The 13,497-nt window shown below is 34.7% G+C and overlaps 1 protein-coding gene across 8 annotated transcripts in view; it reads left to right on the plus strand.

Annotated features, from left to right (window-relative positions):
* The window catches only part of LOC143344901 (uncharacterized), a 242,653-nt gene that overhangs the window by 212,242 nt on the left and 16,914 nt on the right, over positions 1-13,497 (plus strand). The window lies entirely within an intron of this gene.

Below are 13,497 nucleotides of genomic sequence, written 5' to 3' on the forward strand. Positions count from 1 at the left end.
GAGCGATATAAATAATTGGGATTCAAATTGTGTACCTTGGTCGGTTGTAACCGTGAGGGGTGTGCCAAATCTGGCTATCCAGGTACTGTAAACTGCGGTTGCGATGGTATCCGCGGAAAGGGTCTAGCCGAATAAGCATGGTAAAAGTGCCCCCAAACCAAATTGAACGGGGTTAATACCACTCGATAGGTGGTTCGAAGAAACCCCTTTTCCCAAAGTTTCAATCCGGTATCTCTACTACAGGGGTAGTTACGGGGTGAAAATCATATTTTGGTTTATCCTTAATATCTCCCGTTCTACTCAATTAAAGATTATGAAAAAAATCATGGTTATTCTATCGATTGATGTACATGTTTGAGAATTTTTTCAGAATTTTTGGATGCAAATTCGATTTTTAAAAAATTCGAAAATATTTTAACCGTCGATTTTCTGTCGAAGTTATCAAGTGACCACATTTGTTTTTATACAGTATAAAGCTCTCAAAAGAATTAGTAATCCCTAATTTTTTCAGATTTTTCGAAGGGGTGGAACGTAGTGAAAAAAATAAAAAATGATTAAAAAATAGTGAAAAAGCTTTATATTGTCTTAATTACATACGTGACCATGCTCATATTTTTACAGCTATAGCGTAACATTATGACTATTAATGCGTAATTTTTTCAGATTTTTTGGGAAAGTGCATTATTGTTAAATAAATATGAATTCATATTTCCTACTTGTTCATACCAAAAAAGGCCTCACATGCTTTTAAAATAGATATAATTAAAATATATTTGTTTACATACTTTGTTAACTGGTCGCTAGATGTAATTTCAAATATGTACGTGTGATACTGGACTCGTGTTGATTAGAACCACTACGGCGCGATGCGCTGATCATTTCGATAAACCATGCGCGACATTGCCAACATTTTGTCTGTATCTGAATAATATTATGTACTAATATTATAAACATAAAGATGAGGATGAGACTAATGCAAACAATATTATAAATATAATATTTTATTATATTAAAAAGCACACAGACGCACACAGCGTGGTTACAACACATAGCTATATACAGGGTGTCCCGTAAATAGTGTAGGAGCCGGAAATGTGGGGTAGCTGAGACGATTCTGAACAACAATTTCCTTTGCAAAAATGTCGGATGGAGCTTCGTTTTTGAATTATTAACGAAAAACACTGACGAATCACGGCGCGTGCCTGCCGCGCGCTCAGGGCCGTCCGAACTAAGAGAGCCACCGTGTCGGGTAGGTAGCAAGATGTGCATCGGAGATACGTCGAGGAACGAATACAAATAATTAAAAATACTACCACTGCAACTGTTACCTCTGCAGATTGGATAAATCAGTCAGATAAATCGAATTTATTAATTATTTGTATTCGCTGTTTCCAAGAAAGAAGAAATAAAATGTGGGAAGATGCTCTCGGAATTTTTAGGAAATTAATTCTTCGCACCTGAGTGACGCTTCTCGCCAGAGTGTGTTAAAATTAAAATAAGAATTATTTTCAGAAAATTAAAATAAATACGGTAAGAACCATTTGTAATCGTTTGTTATTAAAAACTGTACTGGAAAAGCAGACTGGATTTGTGCGAACCGAAACATTTTTCGCATGCAAGGGGTTAATAGAGAATTAATTGAAATTCGCCTTACCCATTTACTTGCAAGTTGCAATAGGGCCAGTTAGTGCACCCCTGTCGATCATGGAAAGGTCGAAGACCCCAATAAAAATCAGCTGATGGGACGGCCCGGTCACTGCACCCGCTTCTTACCCCGAAAATGTAAAAGTGAAAAGTGCTAGTGACCGTACTGTAAAGTGTTTTCGGGGTAAGAAGCGAGTGCAGTGACCGGGTCGTCCCATCAGCTGATTTTTATTGGGGTCTTCGACCTTTCCATGATCGACAGGGGTGCACTAACTGGCCCTATTGCAACTTGCAAGTAAATGGGTAAGGCGAATTTCAATTAATTCTCTATTAACCCCTTGCATGCGAAAAATGTTTCGGTACGCACAAATCCAGTCTGTTTTTCCAGTACAGTTTTTAATAACAAACGATTACAAATGGTTCTTACCGTATTTATTTTAATTTTCTGAAAATAATTCTTATTTTAATTTTAACACACTCAGGCGAGAAGCGTCACTCAGGTGCGAAGAATTAATTTCTTAAAAATTCCGAGAGCATCTTCCCACATTTTATTTCTTCTTTCTTGGAAACAGCGAATACAAATAATTAATAAATTCGATTTATCTGACTGATTTATCCAATCCGCAGAGGTAACAGTTGCAGTGGTAGTATTTTTAATTATTTGTATTCGTTCCTCGACGTATCTCCGATGCACATCTTGCTACCTACCCGACACGGTGGCTCTCTTAGTTCGGACGGCCCTGAGCGCGCGGCAGGCACGCGCCGTGATTCGTCAGTGTTTTTCGTTAATAATTCAAAAACGAAGCTCCATCCGACATTTTTGCAAAGGAAATTGTTGTTCAGAATCGTCTCAGCTACCCCACATTTCCGGCTCCTACACTATTTACGGGACACCCTGTATTATAATATTAATTTTATATATTATATACACAAGGATACTGTACCAAAATGATCAGCGCCGTAGTGGTTCTAATCAACAGGAGTCCAGTATCACACGTACATATTTGAAATTACATCTAGCGACCAGCTAACAAAGTATGTAAACAAATATATTTTAATTATATCTATTTTAAAAGCATGTGCGGCCTTTTTTGGTATGAAAAAGTAGGAAATATGAATTCATATTTATTTAACAATAATGCACTTTTCCAAAAAATCTGAAAAAATTACGCATTAATAGTCATAATGTTACGCTATAGCTGTAAAAATATGAGCATGGTCACGTAAGTAATTAAGACAATATAAAGCTTTTTCACTATTTTTTAATCGTTTTTTATTTTTTTGACTACATAATGTAATAGTTGAACATCCTAAGGAACTTCCGTAGTTTCATTACTGTTGATGGAATTGGATATTCATCGATAGCTTTCGCTCTCTCAGGATTTGGATGGTATCCTTCATCGTTGATCTGATACCCGAGAAATGATACCTGTTTTTGTCCAAAAATGCATTTGTTCACATTGATCGATAGTTTATGATCGGACAGTCGTTGAAAAACTTGTTGCAGATGGCCTCTGTGTTGTTGTTCGTCTTTAGACATTACAATAATGTCATCGATGTAAACAAAAACGAAGTCCAGACCACGAAAGATATAATCCATGTATCTTTGAAAAGTTTGCGTTGCATTCTTCAAACCAAATGGCATTCCCTTATATTCATATAAACCCCATGGTGTTGTAATTGCGGTTTTTTGTATGCTGTCTATGTTGACTGGTATTTGATTATATGCTCTCTCTAAGTCAATAGTAGAAAAAATCTTTTTCCCATGGATAATCAAAAATAGGCTCTGAATTAGTGGTGGTGAGTATTTATCTGCAATGGTGATGCTATTAAGTTTCCGGTAATCACCACAAAGACGGTATGTATTGTCCTTTTTCTTCGTGAGGTGTATTGGACTTGCCCATGGGCTACTTGATGGTTGAATAACTCCATCATCTAGGAGTCGTTGTATTTCTGCCCTAGTTGAAATCGCTTTTTCACCAAATAATTTGCGTGGACGTTCAGTCACTGGTGGTCCAGTAGTGACGATTGAGTGGCTGAATGCGCTTTTTGGATCTGGTGAAAAAAATCTCGGTTTTGTTATGATAATGTATTTGGACAATAGATCAGCGTATGTCATTGTTTGACTGATTGTTGAGATACTATGAACATCAGTCTTGATAATTTTTCCTTTTGTGGTTGAACCAGTTATGGAGTCGATCAACTGTTTGTTCGTCATGTCAATAAGAAGATTATTTTTAATGAGAAAGTCAGCCCCGAGGATGGATTCCGGAACATCAGCAATGCTAAATGAGCAACGAAATACACGTCTTAGTCCCAAATCAACATCGCCTGTATGCAAACCATATGTGGGTATTGGTGTGGAGTTTGCTGCAAACAGAGTTAAATTAGTATTTCGGGTACGAGTTTTAAATAGCCGTACCGGCAGTAATGAAACAACTGTTGAGTGTTTTTATCGTGTAGATATAATCTGGTATCCTCGGAATTGATTGCGGTACTAGATACGCTGCCCTTGTTAACCGCATGTATGTGTGACAGCGCTGCTAGTTTCCCTGCTTATCGATGCTATTGAACGAACAAGGTGAAGTGCAATGCTTTGCATTTACACCGTACTTTCGATGGTAAAAGCACTCACTACCCCGTGGTGGTGTGGCTTCTCTTGTGTGCGAGCGTTGTCTGCTCCTACCACGTTGTGGAGTATAAGAATTATTACGACTTATTGTCCGTGACAGTTCTTTTATTTGCATCGTTAGTTCTTCCATTGTATGCTTCATGGCGGACATGTCCTTTGCTAGATTGGCTAAAACCGTATCCGTGAACCGGTGGCTTGGTGACACAGAACGTCGGTCTGGTAGCTGTGTTGACATGATAAATGGTCCGGAATGGTTTTCCATCAACTCGTCAGCCAGTTGGGCTTGTTCGCTAAGTGATGCCGCTCGAAGTATCTTTAAACAACGCACAATGCTTGGTGATAGTAATGCCAGCCACCTGACTCTGAGCACATCTTCAGATGCTCGGTTACCAGCCAGGGATTGCAACTGACTTGGCTTTTTTTTATTCCCCAATTGGATTTCAGCCAGTGCTTTGTCTAATTGAGAATCCGCGGAGTCAGAAAACTGTTTAATTATCTCAGTTTTTAATTATACATACTTCCCTTCCTGTGGTGGGTTTCGTAGTATATCTGCGACTTCCATCATCGTCTCAGCGTCCAACGAGCTAACAATGTAATTATATTTCGTTAAGTCGCTAGTAATTCGATTGGTTTGGAACATGGATTCCACTTGTATGAACCATAAACTTGGATCATGTTTCCAAAATGGTGGAATTTTTATGTTCGCTACGGATTCCACCGAAACGAATGCTGCAGAGATGTCTCCTTGTGTTAGTGTCGTATTGTTCTGGTAGCTCGTCATTGTTTCGTCTATTGAGTCAGTAAAATCTAGCGATGCCTGAGATGTCCCCGGTTGTTGCAAATCCTTGGTCTTCCTAGGCGAGTGTTGCAATGGCATATCCCTATTTGCCGTTATTTTGTGTTGTCGAGTTTGAGTTCTGTTGAATATAGCGGTAATTAGCGAGTCCGGGTATTGACTGCAAACGTTTTGTTTTATTGATTGCCTGTGGTGTGGTTTGTTTAATTCTGTTCAGCTGACGGGCATCCATGTTTTTCTGTTACAAACTATTATTATCTATTTTTCTATTTCGTCCACAATAAATAAATTCTAACAAGTTCATTTAATTGTAAGGATGAACTATTGTTTTCGAGAAGTTCTCGTAGTTCATTGTCATCTTGTTGATGTTGTTGTATTGTTCGTGGGTCTAGTATCGTTGGTAAGTTAATTGAATTGATTCTTGAAAGAGTGTCTGCTGCTACGTTGTCTTCACCCTTTACGTAGATTATGTCTGTTGTAAACTGTGAAATGTAGTCTAATTATCTCAGTTGACGTTCTGAAGCTTTTTCTAATTTTTGTGAGAAAGCGTAAGTAAGTGGTTTGTGATCTGTCCTGATGGTGAATTGACGTCCTTCTGAGAGATGTTTAAAATGTTTAGTGCTGGCAAAAATTGCAAGTAGCTCTCTGTCATAAGTACTGTATCTCGTTTCAGTCTCAGTCATTTTTCTAGAGAAAGACCCTATCGGTTTCCAATTTTTGTTATGTTCTTGTTGTTCAAATGATGAACCGATAGCTGTGGTCGAAGCGTCTGTCGTCAGTCGTAGAGATGCGTATGGAGCTGGATATGTAGTCAGTGCTACAGATAAATGAGCTTTTTTGCAAGCGTAAAAGGATTGTTTCAAAGTATCTGTCCAGTCGATGAGAGTTTTGTCTTTCTTCTTAGAATTCTTCAAATATGCTGTGAGCGGTAATTGTAGTTGTGCTGCGTTTTGTATGCATAGACGGTAATAATTGAACATACCAAGGAACTTCCGTAGTTCCATTACTGTTGATGGAATTGGATATTCATTGATAGCTTTCGCTCTCTCAGGATTTGGATGGTATCCTTCATCGTTGATCTGGTACCCGAGAAATGATACCTGTTTTTGTCCAAAAGTACATTTGTTAACATTGATGGATAATTTATGATCGGACAGTCGTTGAAATACTTGTTGAAGATGGCCTCTGTGTTGTTGTTCGTCTTGAGACATTACAATAATGTAATCTATGTATACAAAGACGAAATCCAGATCACAAAAGATGTAATCCATGTACCTCTGGAAAGTTTGTGTTGCATTTTTCAATCCAAATGGCATTCCAATATACTCATATAAACCCCATGGTGTTGTAATTGTTCGATTATTTGGCCACTAGAGGCATGACGGTATTGATGTTGAAGCGCCAAAGTTTCGAATGGTGGCCACATACTCTCACGTAAAGCGCCATCGTGCGGCCACATGCGCGCCACAGTATGAAATGTCATTTCCCCTCGCCAGTTATTAAATGCTTTGATAAAAACTCGGTTTTATTATACGTAAACAAAAATATTCATGCAGTCGCGCGATTCAGAAAGTTTTGTTGCGTAAATCAATGTGTATCCATCCATACTTCTAGCTTCGACGCAGCCCCAATTTTTTTTTAAATGTCTATGAATCGTTGATGTTGAAAAGTTACATTTTTTCCCTATCAAGCTACGAATTTTATCCTCGTCGATCTAAGAATATCGAACGCCACGAACTTGTGGAACGACCTAATATTTTGGCGTTACTCTTGTATTAACTTTTGCATGAATGTTACATCAAATGTAATTTTTCATGAAGATTCATTGAAAGTTTAACCAATACACTATCTTTTCTTATCGGCACCGACGCCGTTATGTTTTCCTTCAGAAAAGCGTTGATAGTTGTGAGGGCGTGAAACCTTTGTGACTCACTGTAAGTATCCTATAGTATTAATTAAACAATATAAACAAGATTCAAATAGATTGAATGTTTAACGTATTAAATTTCTGTGTAATACTCTCATTTGTACGGTATTTGTTATCTTATTTTTTCTATTATATATTATAATGTTATATTTGTACTTTTATCAACATATACATTAATAATTTATTTTTCACTTTTATTATTGTATAGACAAAAACTTGTTCCAGTAATTACACCTGAGGATAACGATGATTTTCATCATTCAAATGTTATTAATGTATATGTTAAATGACGCACACTATCAGTTAGTTGTAACCACATTTTTACTGAATTTATATTGATACTGCTTTAACGAGAAACTAATATTTACATAAACATAATATTTACAGACGTAATAATTTTTAGAAATCACAATTTTTACGTTACTAACGATAAATTATCAGAAACAAATATTTGTTGCTAAATATCAGCGTATTTGATGATATTAGTAGATATATATTTCATCCTCGTATTCGATGTTGAAGTACAGCCATATATCAAGGATTTTATTAAATATTCTTCTAAAACATTGTTAGTGATTTAAAAATATAATAATATGTATTCGTGGAAATACAATCATGTTTACTATTTTCTTCAGTTTTTAAAGAACAGATTCTTTTTCCATTTGAAACCATTTCAACGCCACACTTTGATGGAATTATGCGGGCTGTATAACTTCTCTGTTTATTTACATGATTTTCATGTACATAAAATTAATTAAATCTCTTATGTTTCATATTACAAAATTATATACTGTATTAATGTTTGTGTTTGGAACGTTCATTGACATTTCAAGAATGTTCTTTTTTTTTTTAGAAAAATTACATAAATTTACTCGTTGCCAGTAGAAGCAGGTGCAACTGAAACGTAACGAGTAAAATAAAGCGTGTAATATTTTTCCATAATACTGCGTGGCATAGTTGATCAGGTGTTTCAAAAAAAAAGAACTCTCTGGTTCATAGAAAAATTCTTTGTTGTTTTGCAGAACTAATGTACTACAATTTTAAACCTTCTAATACACAAATAATACAAGTGGACATTAGTATCTTTCTTATCAATTTACAACATTTCCAGTGATCCTTTCTTTCAGTAATTTCTGTTGTACACTTTAACGAAACCTCGAAGCAATTAATTAATTCTGTTTTCTATTTTATTCTACATGCTGCTTCCTCATGATAGGCATTGGTATGTATACATTTACATTACTATTTTATTTCCATAATATTACTTTCGATTGAAAGTTCGTGACATATGATCGGAGATCGTGGTTGAAAAAGAATTGTTTCCATTTTATAATGATATACAGGGTGTACGACTACCATTAATCGTTCTTTGAGCGAGTGATTCTATAAACCATAATAAGACGAAAATCAAGAACGACGATATTCTGTTAGAGGCTTCGTCTTAAAGTTATTAACAATTAAAAGTCTGCCCGAATCGCGGCAATTTGCGAAAAGCCCTGCGCGCGCAGATCTTTTTATGGCGCGTCCAGTGACGACGGACGCACAATAAATTTACCATGTAGAAAACGTACTTACCGACGTATCCAACAACATTACGTTCGTACCTCAATTTATGGAAACGTAAACACGTTCTGTTGTACGACATTAAACCTGTCTTGTGAAAAATCTAGAATTACATACTATAAATTGATTTTTGAATATTTTGTTACAACAAACTGAATTAGAGTTTCGTAGTATTTTGTGAATATACAGGGTGTTCGGTCACCCCAGAGAAAAATTTTAATGGGGAATTCTAGAGGCCAAAATAAGACTAAAATCAAGAATATCAATTTCTCGACTGAGGCTTCGTTAAAAAGTTAACAATTAAATTAAAAAATTTCAAATCGTTCTGAAAAAATTATTTTCGATTGCGGGGGTCAATTATAATCATTTTTGGTGAATAGACATACCCCCGAAATCCTACCCACTTTCGAGAAAAAAAATCGGTTAGGTGCTGAAATTTTTCGACGAAATTAAAATATTTCAAATCGTTCTGAAAAAAATATTGTTAGCTGTGGGGGTAAATTATAATCATTTTTGGTCATTACACATACCTCCGAAATTCTATGCATTTTCGAGAAAAAAATTCTTTACCGAAAATCTAATTAGGTGACTGACAAAAAAAAAAAATTTCAAATCGTTCTGGAAAAATTATTTTCGGTTGCGGGGGTCAATTACAACCATTTTTGGTCATTACACATACCCACCAATTCCTACCCACTTTCTAGAAAAAAATTCGAGAAGGTGAGAAATTTTTCGACGGAAAAAAAAAATTTCAAATTGTTTTGGAAAAATTATTTTTAGTTGCAGGGGTCAATTGCAAGCATTTTTAGTCAACGGATATACCCCTGAAATCCTACTCAGTTTCGAGAAAAAAATTCCTTACCGAAAATATCATTTCTGGCCAGAAATGTCTGCCCGAATTTTCATGCGAATATTTAAAACGTCATAACTTCTGAACGGATTGGACGATTTTAATGTTTAAAAAAGCAAATTACGCGTATTTTGGTGGAGAATATGTACAAATTGCAAAAATATTCGAAAAATTGGTTCTTGACCCCGCAAAGTGAAAAAAAACCCCATAAAAATGGTCCAATTTTCGAACAACCATAACTCCTATAATAGTGAATATATTTCAATGAAACTTTTTTCTGAAGTAGAGCTCATCGGTGCCTACAAAAAAGTATTAAACAACTTTTCTGTAGGACGTCAAGCGAAATTATTAAAAATCAAAAACGAATTTTTAAGGAAAATCGAAAGGGGGTAGGTGCCTAAATTTTTCGGCGAAAAAAAAAATTTCTGATTAATTCTAAAAAAATTATATTCGGTTGCACGGGTCAATTACAATCATTTTTGGTCATTATACATACCCCCGAAATCCTACCCTCCTTCGAGAAAAAAATTCGGGTAGGTGGTGAAATTTCTCGGCGGAAAAAAAAATTTTTCAATTCGTTCTAAAAAAATTATTTCCGATTGCAAAGGTCGATTATAATCATTTGTTATAAATAGATATACCCCGGAAATCCTACCCAGTTTGGAGAAAAAAATTCAAGAAGGTGTGAAATTTTTCAACAAAATTAAAAAATTTTAAATCGTTCTAAAAAAATTATTTTTGATCGCAGGGACCAATTATAATAATTTTTGGTCAATAGACATACCCTCGAAATCCTAACCATTTTCGAGAAAAAAATTCCTTACCGAAAATATAATTTCAGGCCAAAAATGCTTCCCGTAAATTTCATGCGAATCTTTAAAACACCATAACTTCTGAACGGATTGGACGATTTTAATGTTCAAACAGCCAAACGCCGCGTATTTTAGTGTAGAATATGTAACAATTATAAAAATATTGGAAAGTTTGTTTCTTGGCCCCGTAATGTTAGAAAAACCCCATAAAAATGGTCCAATTTTCAAACAGCCATAACTCCTATAATAGTGAATATATTTCAATGAAACTTTTTTCTGAAGTAGGGCCTATAGGTACCTACAAAAAAGTATTAAACAACTTTTCTGTAGGACGTCAAGCGAAATTATTAAAAATCAATAACGAATGTTTAAGGAAAATCGAAAGGGGGTAGGTGCCTAAATTTTTCGGCGAAATTGAAAAGTTTCAAATCGTTTTGGAAAAATTATTTTCGGTTGCGGGGGTCAATTGCAATCATTTTTGGTGAATAGACAACCCCCCAAATCCTACGCATTTTCAAAAAAAAAAATTCCTTACCGAAAATCTATCGTGAGGCCAGAAATGGTACCCCGAAAATTGCATATCTTTAAAACATCATAACTACTGAACGAATTGAAGGATTTTGAAGTTTCTAAATGCAAACAACGCGCATTTAGGTGAAGAATATTTGGAAATTCCAAAAATATTCGAAAAGTCATTCCTTGACCCCGCAAAATGAGAAAAACCCAATAAAAATGGCACAATTTTCAAACAGCCATAACTCATACAATAGTGAACGTATTTAATTGAAATTTAGTAGAGAACTAGAACTCACGGATACCTACAAAAAAGTTTTAAACAACTTTTCTGTGCAACGCCAACCAAATTTATTAAAAATGGGAAACGTATTTTTAAGAAAAATCAACTTTTCGATAAAATTAAAAAATTTCAAATCGTTCTGGAAAAATTATTTTCGGTTGCGGGGGTCAATTACAATAATTTTTTATGAATAGACCTACCCCCGAAATTCTACCCACTTTCTAGACAAAAATACAGTATTGGCGGAACTTTAAACGTTAATAACTTCTTAACGAAGCCACCATCAACAAATTGGTATTCTTGATTTTCGTCTTATTTTGGCCTCTAGAATCTCCCATTAATATTTTTCCTAGGGGTGGACGAACACCCTGTATGTGATCTGGTACTTCGTACAACACGAAATACGAAAAAAATTACAAATATAAAATCTTTCTTTATTGTGAAAAAATCAAAATTCCAATTTATCCGTATTTTGTACATGGATGTATAGTTTCTCTGTACAAATGGAGAAAAAAGAATCATTAATATCCAACGAGAAAAATAAAAAAATGTGCTATTTTTTAACATATTGTTTAAACAAATAAAAGTTTTGCAAATCTCTTTACACCATCAAACTCGCCGTTTAAAAACATAAATTTCATCCATTTGAAGCACACCCCTATCTCTAATAGTTTCCGAGATATTCAACAAAGTATGTTTTGAACCCCCAACTTTGAGGGCTGATTTCAACCCCTTAAAGTGAATATTAGCAGCTACAAAAAAATACGTGTCTAATAGATTTACGAGAACTACATAATTGCGAAATTTCATCAAAATTGGTGATTTACACCTCGGGGTGGTTGTTAGCTTGAGAATGTAAATAATTGTTATTTAACCATTTGACCACCCTACGATATAGCTTAACGTGCAAATATCATTTACGATTTGTGAAACATTAACGATAATTGCTAGTTAGCAGAGAATTTACATTTAGTCAGCGTAGGGGATAAAATGTGTGCATAAAGTTGGAGGAATAATAAGAGTGCTGGTATGTTTCGAGAAACGAACCCGATTCCGATCAAAACACACAGCAATGTCCGACCCGAAAGGGTATAGCCGAATAAGGGGGTCAAATGTGCCCTCAAACCGAATTGAACGAATGATGGGTCATTCGATAGCTTATCCAAAAAAAACCATGTGTGCAAATTTTTAACTTGAAATCTCGACCGTGAGGGTAGTAATGGGGTGAAAACGAAAATCATGTTTTTCAACAATTTCTCTTAACCTATTGAGTAAAAAAATGTAAAAAAATTCAGAGACACTTCGGGTACTGGGACACATATTTTCGGAGATTTTCAGATTTTTTGATCGAAAAACCAGGTAGTAAAAAATAAAAAACCGCAAAAAATGCCGAAAAATGCCAATTACGTATCGAAGGAGGCCCGGAACTACTTTTATACTTTTACAGTAAACACGTATTGCTATTACTATTATTCTCAATTTTTTTCAGATTTTTCATTTTGGTGCGCCGCAGTGAAAAAAAATAAAAACCGATTTTTTCCTCATTTTCTGCGTATTAGAGTAACTTACACGTTGAATTTTTATGCATTCTTCGATATACGAGTGTTTTGTACACTGTTTAATGTTTCTACACTAAGCAGAATTACATAACAATTGAAAGAAATAAAATAAACCAACCGTTGAGCGCAACATATCCTAAAAAATCAACGATGTTTTCAACGGGATCGTTGGCGTAGCGTTAGAGTGTCCGACTGTGGAACCGCTGGAAGTTTTTTTACCGTAGGTTCGAGTCTCTCTTTGGGACTTAGTATTTTTTATTCAAATTCTGACTATATAACAATGATTTTTATTTATTTATAAATATTCTAAAGGTATTTTACAAATATTTTAACCTGAAATATGTATAAATATAATTTTGGAGCGATTTTTGCATAGGATGATTTTCTTATCTCCACATCATTTAAAAATAACTTCAAAAAAATTAAGGATACATATTGTTAAACTATAGCAATATTTAATATACTGTTAAAATCCAAAGTGATTTGAGAATTCGGTTTATGACACAGTTTTCTGGTATATTGTAGTTATTAGGAATCGTTTTTTTCGTAAGATTATTTTTCGTTATTAGTCACTCTTTAGCAAGTTACTCTGTAGCAAACATTCATATTTATCAAAGAAAGAGAAAAAAAAGGAAAGATCTGCTTGATCGAAGGGGGAGAAGAAGTAATAGTAAGCCAGTATAGAATCTTCTGTTCTAATCCATTCACAATAGTCAAAGGTAAGAGATTTGAAAACTAACATTTCACATTAATTTCAGTTTAAGAGATGTTAAACAATAATCGTGGTTGACAAAAAAAATAAGGACGCAAAGACGCTCCAAAATTATATTTATACATATTTTAGGTTAAAATATTTGTAAAATGCCTTTAGAATATTTATAAATAAATATAAACCATTGTTATATAGTTAGAATTTGG

Source organism: Colletes latitarsis, chromosome 8 (assembly GCF_051014445.1).
Source record: "Colletes latitarsis isolate SP2378_abdomen chromosome 8, iyColLati1, whole genome shotgun sequence".
Classification (NCBI taxonomy): Eukaryota; Metazoa; Arthropoda; class Insecta; order Hymenoptera; family Colletidae; genus Colletes; species Colletes latitarsis.